Below are 10,901 nucleotides of genomic sequence, written 5' to 3'. Positions count from 1 at the left end.
ATGAGACAGCATGTCAGCCTGGAGAAACATGAACAGCACCTGCCTTTTCTGGCATGCTGAGACTAGCATTCCCCATCTACCCATAAACCCTGACCTATTGAGCTAAGCAACACTGCAGACACCCTGACAACTAGCCTTCTCTTCAAAGTTCAAGAAATGCCAAATAACCCCCTCCCAGAGAGAGCTGGGGATAAGGTCCAGCTCAGGAAAGAAGGGATCCTCAGAGTGATGGAGGAGGAGCATCCTCTTCAGTAAGCTGGAGATCACTGCCTGCCCTGATCTGTTACCACAGTGAAGACACAACAAGAGCTGCCACTAGAAGTTGTTCCCAGCATCTTCATAAAGCTTGTACAACCCATGAGGAGTCACATGCCACTATCTTCAGCTCTGCTGTTTAAATCTTCAATCTGAGAACTTCCAGATGAATATGAAAGACAATGTTCAGGCTTGAAAGGAGCCCAAATAACAGACACCAAAAAGCTTTTAATTCTGAAAGGGAGACTAGATGCTTCTGCAGCTAATCAGGGCACCTTGGCTGTCACAATCACTACTAGCTTTGTTAGAGCAAACCATTTTGCGGCTCCTCCTTTCTAATGATCTTAAGACAACCACAAATTCTTTGGGAGGTTTGCTTGGACTTTTGCAGAACAATTCTGGGCTGATTTTAATTTATCAAGCTGTTTGGCTAGACCCAAAGACTTTCTGAAGGCAATTTGCAGACAGCAACAAGAATTAACATGGGAATGGCTGGCTCTGTTTATGCCAGTAACTCATTAAAAAACCCCACAGAGCACACTTGGCATTATTTCCTCCAGCTATGCTGCAACATGAAATTTACTCTCTTTGATAATAAAAGCTGTGAAAGTTGCCACATGCCAAGAAACCTTCACTGAACCACTAAAACTAGGATCGGACAGGGCCTCAAGATATAGTATCTTTCCTGCTACCACAAGACAGGCATAGCTAAAGCAAGCAGTACACACCTCAAGTGTACTGCATCCAGGCTTCCTGAAAGTTCAGGCTTACCTCTTATTTTATAAGCATTTATTTATTTATCTCCAGTTTATAAGTGCATCCTTAACCTTGCCTCAACAAAGGCTAAGGTTAATTAGAAAAGCTGTTTCTGCAGTATGCACCATTGCTCTCTCCAACCAAATTTCAGAGTTTTAAAATAGCTCCAGAATTACATCACAAGTCTAGATGATCTGCTCTAAAATCCTTATACATCCTCTAATTAAAGAGGATTAATTTGATCCCTGAAGGTAGCAACTGGACCAGAAGTGCAATTTCTTTGGTGTGTTAAATTCAGTACCAACATTATGACTTTCTCATAGCTTCAAAGTTATTCTTGACTACATACCTATACAGGGCACTCACTTGCAGACAGCTCCTTGTAAATGTTCATCTAATTGTCACATTTCCCACATTTCCAAACAAAACTACCAGTACAACAAAGCTACCACACTGTAGTGTAACCACTGCTTGTACAACCACTTCTTCAGAGCTCATTTGCTAAGACGCGGAAAAAGTAACAAAAAGAAATAGTCTTGTAAATTACTTAATACTGGTCTATTCAAAAAGCTAATTCTTCTACACAGGTGCACACTTTTGTCTAACTCATCTTCATATGGAGTAATATTCTTCTTCAGCCATGTTTTTCTTTTTTACACGTACAGTATGATTTTTAATTCACTGCTAATCTCTCTATGTTGCAATTGTAGACGATGTTTGATAGAAGCTGTTTCACTTCTACTGAAAAATATCCCAGCACATCAAACTCCTGATAACATACATTGGTTGCTTTTTCTAGAAATAAAAAAAACCCCAAGTCTCTGTGATACTGAGAAATTCTTTGATAGGGTTTAGAGATGTGTAAGAATATTAAATGTACTGCTGCAAAAGGACCAGATGCTTCACCAAGCCGGAAAAAACATTCCTCTGTCAGGAGCTACTTAATCCTCTGAAGTCCTATTTTGAATTTACAGACAGATATACAACCAACTATAGGAGCTTTAATGCATCCTTATTGCATTAAACAGGGTGACCTGATTATCATAGAATCCCTAGGTTGCAAAAGACCCTTGAGATTATCAAGCCCAACCATACCTGTCTACCACTAAATCATGTCCCTCAGCACTTCATCTACCCGTCTTTTAAATACCTCCAGGGATGGGGACTCTACCACCTCCCTGGGCAGCATGTGCCAGTGCTTGATAACCCTTTCTGTGAAGAAGTTTTTCCTAATGGCCAATCTGAACCTCCCCTGGTGCAACTTGAGGCCATTCCCTCTTGTCCTATCATCTATTACTTGAGAGAAAAGACCAACACCGACCTCTCTGCAATGTCCTTTTAGGTAGTTGTAGAGAGCAATAAGGTCTCCCCTCAGCCTCCTCTTCTCCAGGCTAAACAACCCCAGGCCCCTCAGTCGCTCTCATAAGACCTGTTGTCCAGCCCCTTCACCAGCTTCATTGCCCTTCTCTGGATTTGCTCCAGGACCTCAATGTCCTTCTTGTAGTGAGGGGCCAAAAACATTGAACCTGGAAGAAACAGTTTCATTGGCCAGAGCTTTCTCTCTGTGCCAGTCAATCCCTGGTTCGCTACTCCAGCAACCTTTCTGTAGAGGATTGGTTAAGAAGGAAAGGGCATCAGGACGCTGGCTCTTTAAGGCTTGATATTTTGGCAGGGCCTCAATCTCAGAATAACCTTGACATTTAGAGGAAGTTGGCTTGTAGCAAGGCGAAGTGGGTAATGTAGTAAGTAGTACAGCTAACCGCAAGGCAGGAACAAGAACAGAGCATGCTTGGCATCTGCTACCAATGGGCACCTAGTGCGTAGTAACTGCTAACCAATTAGTGCGTGAAGAGTGGACACAGACCAATAGGCACTTTACGTGTAGACTGTAACACGGTGTTTAAAAGTTGGTGGAGGGTTCGTAATAAACTGAGCAAGATTCTAAACTCATATTGGGTGTGGTCTTGACTATGGCTGACTCTCCTTGCAACATATTGGCGCCCGAACAGGGACGTGGCAGGGTCCTGGAAGGAAGGATCACGGAGGACTTCTCAAATCTGCTAATAACGGGGGAGCAGATGGAGAAGGGGAGAGCAGAGCGAGGAGGCATCTGCTGCAGGGAAGCAGACAGCTGGAGCTCTTCTACCGAGTGCACCGGGAAGAGCCTCGGACCGGGAAGACCGCGCAGATGGATAGAGACGCGGCACTCACGCTTTTGGTTGATATTCTCTCTAAGAGAGAAGTAGGCGTGAGCAAGAAAAAGCTTTTGGAGCTTTGTGACTGGGGACTTAAATGGGGCTGTTTTAAAGACCCAAAGATTTATTTTGACACTGTGGAATGGCGGAATGTGGGCAATCAATTGTGGGATGCTACGATAGAGGAAAAAAAAAGGAGTGAAAAAGCTAGGGGCTCCCTGGCAGAAAGTTTTTGAAACGTTAAAGGTGCATGTCAGCTCTAAAAAGCAGAGCGATAATTTCAAACTGAGTGCAGGATCGTCAACAACTGTATTAACCTCCCACCTCCCTAAACTGGCTGCGCTTGCCTCTGCACCCCCCGACGGGAGGGCTGACAATCCCTTTGATCCGGGTCCGATAGACACCAACAAGAAGCCCGATCCACCCCCTCACTGTCCCTCAGACCAACGGGTGCAAGTCAGGAGGGAGGCACAGCAGCAGGGAGAAGTTGAAATATTGCAAGCTTTGATCTGTGCACGGCACGACGGTCTATGCTGGGAACTAATTAGTGACGAAGCGATAAAGGAGATTCCAAAAAACTGTAAGAAGAGAACCAAGCCACCTGGCCGAGGGCCGCTCCCCCACCCCTCCAGCTCCCGTGGAGCAGTTCGCCATGGGGGGGCCTCTGCCCTGGGCTAAGGGGGGTCCACCTGCTGCTGCTGGGAATCCCAAACAGTTTTCAGCATTGCAGAAGGGACTGTTGGCAGATGCGATAGGAAATGGCTCAGTTGGACGGCGTTGGTAGCAGTTCAAGAGTCAAGACAGTTTAAATAATGCAATTTTACAACAGATGTGGCTTTTTGGTTTGTCAAGCATTTATAAAGATACCGGATGTTAGAAAGTTGAAACAGGCATGACCTGTATATGGTGTTTATAGATAGATTGAAGGATGTGCTTGACAAGCAAGTAAGACAACCGAGCAGTTACAGAAGCCTTAATTTTGCAATCACTGACAAAAAATCCTAATGACGAATATGGAAAGATATGGTGTGGTCTGAAAACTCCTACAACAACAGCTGGGATCATTTACCTATTAAGCACAGCTCGTAGCTGCTGCCCTGGCTGTAATCTGGGACAGAAATACGTTCTGTCAGAGACACGGCAAAGAGAGACATTTTAAAAGAGACTGCCACACGCAACGCCAGGAGAGAGGGCCTAGGGTCTGCCCTCGGTGTGGAAAGGGCAAACATTTTACCAGTTGGTGTGGATCAAGGTGGGATAGGAACGGGACAGTATTGTCAGAAAACCAGGAGCAAAGCATGGTTCAGAGGCACGTACCAACACAGACGCCTCCGCAGTGAGCAGCAGCTCTCACCTCAGAGCAAGAACCAGAGGCAGCACAGAGATAGACGTGATCACCACCATCGCAGTAGTGCTGCAGTCGTCTGCACTTCATACAATACCATGGAACGTAAAAGGACCATTGGAGGGTGGCTTTACTAACTTGTAATTAGAATGATTATTAATAACTCGATTGGGAATCTTTGTTTTACCTGGGGTCATTGATGCAGGCTGTACTGGAATAATTCAGGCAAGGGTATGGATGCTGTCTCCACTAGTGTTATGAACACCATTTCCACTAGTATTAATACAAACAGATAGCCGGATAGTGTATTTAATTTTGTTCAAAGCAGCTGTGTTCCAAGCTGACTCTGTAGAGCATGGCTCACAAGGATTTGAGTCTATAAGAATCCCTGAAATACATTTGGCTTAGTCCCTACAAACTCAGCCTCTTAAAAAAAAAAAAAAATGAAAGGAGGAAAGCCAGAATGACTGAAAAATTGGGTACATTGCAAAATTTAGTGGAAGAGCAAATAGATCATGGGCATACAGTCCCATTTAATAGTCCTTGCAACGCACCTGTATTTGTGATAAAAAAAAAGAAATCTGGAAAATGGCGTTATTCACATGACTTTTCTAGACAAACTACAAGACGCCTTAAATAAGCAGGCAGACAATATCGCCGCTAGATAAGTGTTGCTTAAACAATTAGCCTTAAAGAATGCAAAGATGGACTTAGTGCACTGTTAATTGCATGATCACCTGTTACAAAGATTGTTTATTTTACCAGAATTGACTGATGCTGACTTTATGAGAGCGATGCAAGTAATAGTTTGGATGCCTATGGCTCCTGACTTTATATCAAAGGGCACTAGAATCACTCATCTGATTTGTTTTTCAGCAATTGTACCCCATGAAGAGACAGAGGCTGTGGTTCAACTGACCAGTCTGTGATTCTATCAATACAGAAACTACAAAAGACTACCATAAGTGAAATATTTGTTAGACAATCGATATAAGCCTTATTAGATAATGCATAGATAAGTATTTTAAGTGTTGTATGTTTCCAGTACCATGTGTAGTTTAAATATTCGTAGCATGGAAAAATTGTGGATCCAATAGTGATAACCAACATTGTATGAATGTATTCGGTTAGCTGAGAAATGAGTGGTCGTGTGTATGTGTGTGTGTGTTTGAAGCGGTTCAAACGTTTGTAAGACTTAGAAATTGGTTTTGATTAATCTTGGAGATATACCTCTGGGACCTTTCAATCTCAAATGTCCACTAAGCCGGCAAACAGGTAGATTTACCTGGGGATCTTTGGAATGAAGGGCTTCAGAAGGAAAAGTTTTAAAATACTTAGTAAAACATGTGTGAGTGCCCCCCCCCCTCCTTCCTTTCTAAGTTTTTTTTTTCTTTCAGCCTTGAAGAAGTCCAGAGGAGTTAACAGTGTTATCTCTCTAGGGGAATGTTGTGAGAACACTGTGCATTCCAGTCTCACTGGAAGTAGTCAGCAATTGCTGGGTCCTAGTGCAGACAACCTTTAGGGATAATTGAGGCAATGATAGAGGAAAATTCAAAAGATTCATTACGAATTATTGAGTGGATATTTTGCCACACTAACCCCAAAAAACCATAGTCACTAAATTTGAATTGATTACAATGATAATCACCGGGGGAAGAAAAAAAAGAAGTGTTCAGTTATTAGGCCAAGACTCGACAATCATTTATATCCCAATGACAAAAGAATATGCTAAGTGGTGCATGGCAAATATTTTGAATTTACAAGTAGATCTAATAGATTATCCAGAAAGTATTGATATCCATTTACCAAGTCATGCCATTATTGAATGTACCCATCAAGCAGTAAAAACATTGTTAGCAAAACAAAGCAGAAAAAAAAAAAAAAAAGGGGGAAATCAGGAGAGGAGCAATATGTAATGAATTTTTTGCAATTAGCAGGAGATGATCAAATTGTGCTAAAGTTGAAGCATGTACAAACCATGTCGTCAAAATCAGAGCAAATACAAGACAATGTGAAAGTGCTATTGAAAAACAGTTATTATGGGCAATGGACAGGTCTGTATAAGCTACTAACATGGGAACGAGGTTATGCTTGTGTTTTAACAGATAAAGGACCACTTTGGGCACCTGCGAGGTGGATCAAGCCCATGTTGCTGCGTGACAACTGTTAAGCCCCAGCCACGAAAACAGTCAACAAGAATGAGGAGGACGTTAACATTATGGATGCTCTTAATCTTATAGGTGGTAGTTGAAGGATGTCCCTGGGTGATCGATTCTCAAAAGAATGGGTGGATAACAAGATGGGTATGAGAACCGTTGGTCAAAGGAGGAATGTTATTTTTAATGGTGTTAATTGCTTTGACAATTATCCTGTGTGTTACAGTGTATACAACGTCAAGTCAATCATATGTTTCACCTGAACACTTTAGTCGAAAAACAAAAAGGGAGGTTAACTTTACTAACACCAAATACAAGCATGATTTGGAATGTGTCACGACATTATTATAAACGGGCGAGGCCAAAGAGAATGACCCATGTGTTTTCTAGTAGCTGCAAAGATACGGTCAAGTTTTGGAACCCAGAAACAATCATAGTAGTCTCAATTTTAGCTCCGGGAGTAGCAGCTGCCGGAACCTTGGCCCAACTGAATCAACTGGGATGCTGGCTCTCTAAACAAGCAAATGCTACATCCAAAACGCTGTCTGAATTGTTGCTTGATGTAGATTCCGTACGACATGCCACGTTAGAGAACCGGGCAGCTATAGATTTTTTGTTGTAGCGCAAGGTCATGGTTGTGAAGAATTTGAAGGCAGGTGTTGTATGAATTTGTCTGATCGTTCAAAGTCAATATATTGTCACTTCAGCGAATTGCAAGAGCTAGTCGGAAAATTACAAATTAGTGATAACCTGGAATTGGATAAATGGCTTAGAAACCTGGGACTCTTTGGATGGCTCCCAGAGACGGTTAAGGGAATGACTCTGATTGTGATAATTGTTATTGTAACATTGTTAATTGTACCTTGCTTGTTACATTGTTGACAAAGAGCAGCAGGAAAGTGGTTAAATCAAGTGTTGATAGTGCAAAAAACAAAAAGGGGGAATTGTAGAGGATTGGTTAAGAAGGAAAGGGCATCAGGACGCTGGCTCTTTAAGGCCTGATATTTTGGCAGGGCCTCAATCTCAGAATAACCTTGACATTTAGAGGAAGTTGGCTTGTAGCAAGGCGAAGTGGGTAATGTAGTAAGTAGTACAGCTAACCGCAAGGCAGGAACAAGAACAGAGCATGCTTGGCAACTGCTACCAATGGGCACCTAGTGCGTAGTAACTGCTAACCAATTAGTGCGTGAATAGTGGACACAGACCAATAGGCACTTTACGCGTAGACTGTAACACGGTGTATAAAAGTTGGTGGAGGGTTCGTAATAAACTGAGCAAGATTCTAAACTCATATTGGGTGTGGTCTTGACTACGGCTGCTCTCCTTGCAACACCTTTCTGGATGCTACTTGGAGGCAGGATATCTTTAGTGTAATGCATGTTCTGAGATGCTAAGTATGGTAGCAATTGAACTTTCTGTATCTCACAACCATTCCCATGAGTTATTTATTCCCCCAAAACGTAAAACATATTGTGAGGCAGAACAAATAAATAGTTCCTCTTCATGTCCAACAGCTATATCATACCAACAGTTTCCTAGCTTTTGCACACAAAGTTAAGGAAATCTAAAAACATATTATAGTCTAAAATGAGCAGCGATAGAATCTTACTGTACATGTCTCTGTGTGCATGGTTTTCTCATGAAGCCTGCTAGAACCACACTGGGGAACTCTGTCTGCCATTCTGTGCACTGCCTCAGTCCAGTGGTCCTTTGTTAGATATCCTTCCCCCTAGTCTCACATTTTGAGATGTGTGCCTTTCATTCAACATACCAATAGGGAGATATCAGGGGAATCAGTGAGAAAAGCACAAGGATATTTGAAGCATTGCTATGCTGAAGGATTCTAACACTTTACTCTCACAAAAGGCTTCAGAAACTCTATCCTGTAAGAACCTATCTTGTTTTAAACAGCAGTTTTGCCTCCCAAGGTCAGTATCTGATTCTCTGTTGTCACCTCCAAGATAATTTATATCCATAAAGACAAACTCAAGCCTGGAAAGTTTACCTGGCAACTTAACACATGAGCAGCTGTTGAAATACTGTCCCATCGCCAGTGGGTTTTGAAGGGGAGCTGTGAGCCAGCTCATATTATTCACTTGAAATGGGACAAGTTGTTGTTTTGGTTTGGTTTTTTTCACCAGCTTTTGTTGCCCTTCTTTGCGTATGCTCCATCATCACAGTGTCCTCCCTGTAGTGAGGGGCCCAAAACTGAACACAAGATTTGAGGTGCAAATTCACCAATACCAAGTACAGGGTATCAATCACTTCCCTGGTCCTGCTGGCCACGCTGTTTCTGGTCCAAGCCAGGATGCTCCTGGGCACACTGCTGGCTCATGTTTAGCTGGCTTACGTTTATGTCAGCTGTCAACCAACACCCCCAGGTCCCTTTCTGGCAGGCAGCTTTCCAGCTGTTTGTCCTCAAGACTTTAGTGTTGCATGGGGTTGTTGTGGCTCAAGTACAGGACCCAGCACTTATCCCTGTTGAACCCCATGCAGTTGGCCTTGGGCCATTGATCCAGCCTGTCCAGATCTCTCTGTAGAGTCTTCCTTCCCTCAAGCAGATCAGCACTCCTGCACAGCTTGGTGTTGCCTGCAAACTTACTGAGGGTGTGCTCGATCCCCTCATCCAGATATTGAACAGAATTGGCCCAAGACTGAGCCCTGGGGACACCACTTGTGACCAACCACCAACTGGATTTAACTCCATTTGCCACAACTCTTTGGGCCCAGCCCTTGAGCCAGTTTTTCACCCAGCAAAGAACATGCCTGTCCAAGCCGTAAGCAGCCAGTTCCTCCAGGAGAAGGCTGTGGGACATGGTGTGAAAGGTTTTACTAAAGTCTAGGTAGATAATATCCCCAGGCTTTCCCTCATCCACTAGGTGGGTCACCTTGTCATAGGAGGAGATCAGGTTAGTCAGGCAGGACCTACCTTTCCTAAATCCATGGTGACTAGACCCAATCACCTGGTTATCCTGTATGTGTTGCGTGATGGCACTCAAGATGACCTGCTCCATAACCTTCCCCAGCACAGAGGTCAGGCTGACAGGCCTGTAGTTCCCTGGATCCTCCTTCCAGCCCTTCTTGTAGATGGATGTCACATTTGCTAACCTCCAGTCAGATGGGACCTCCCTGGGTAGCTAGGACTGCTGATAAATGACAGAGAGTGGCTTGGTGAGCACTTCTGCCAGTTCCCTCATTACTCTGGGGTGCATCCCATCCAGTCCCATAGATTTGTGCGTAGCAGGTCTCTAACCATTTCCTATTGGATTATGGGGGCTCCGTTCTGCTCCCCATCCCTGTCTTCCAGCTTAGGGGGCTGGGTATCCAGAGAACTTGCTATTACAGGTATTGCTATTACAGACTGAGGTGAAGAAGGCATCAAGTACCTCAGCCTTTTCCTCATCCTTTGTCACTACATTTCCCCCCACACATCCACTAAAGGATGGAGATTCTCCTTCACCCTCTTTTTGCTGGTAATATATTAATAGAAAGATTTCTATTGTCCTTTATCACAGTAGCCAGATTAAGTTCTAGTTGAGCTTTGGCCCTTCTAACTTTCTCCCTGCATAACCTCATGACATCTTCATACTCCTCCTGAGTTGCCTACCCCTTCTTCCAGAGGTCATGAACTCTCCTTTTTTTCCCCCCCGAGTTCCAGCCAAAGCGCTTTGTTCAATCAGACTGGTCTTCACATGGGGACAGCCTGCTCCTGCATCTGTATTAGGAGGATATAGTCCACATGCTCCAGGAACTTCCTAGTCTATTTCCTCTCTGCTGTATTGTATTTTCAGTAGATATCCAGTAGTTTGAAGTTCCCCGCAAGGACATGGGCTAGCGATCGTGAGGTTTCTCCCAGATTGTGAGGTCTGTCTCCTCATCCTGATTGGGTGGTCTGTAACAGACTCCCACCACAATATCGGCATTGTAGGCCTTCCCCCTGTTTCTTACTCATAGATGCTCAACCCTATCATCACCATCACTAAGCTCTAGACAGTCAAAATACTCCCTAACTGCGGGCACGAAAGATTTCACTGTGGTGTGTATGCTGGGACAAGCGTCTGATGCCTTGGCATACCTGTGATATTAGCAGCAAGCACAGAGAAAAAAGCTGGTTTTCTCATGGTTGCTAGCTTGTTGAGACCTTGGAATCTTTACTAAGACCCGTGAGTTAATAAGAAAAGAATGCACTAGATG

At 43.6% G+C, this 10,901-nt stretch overlaps 1 pseudogene; it reads right to left on the bottom strand.

The window, feature by feature from the left end:
* Window positions 1-2,911: 2,911 nt before the first annotated feature.
* The window catches only part of LOC138733772 (mitogen-activated protein kinase kinase kinase 1-like), a 29,996-nt pseudogene continuing 22,006 nt past the window's right edge, over window positions 2,912-10,901 (bottom strand).

The sequence above is a fragment of the Phaenicophaeus curvirostris genome (genome assembly GCF_032191515.1).
Source record: "Phaenicophaeus curvirostris isolate KB17595 chromosome W unlocalized genomic scaffold, BPBGC_Pcur_1.0 scaffold_34, whole genome shotgun sequence".
Taxonomy (NCBI): domain Eukaryota; kingdom Metazoa; phylum Chordata; class Aves; order Cuculiformes; family Cuculidae; genus Phaenicophaeus; species Phaenicophaeus curvirostris.
Note: the sequence above shows the minus strand (reverse complement) of the source record. Positions and strands in the feature narration are given on the sequence as shown.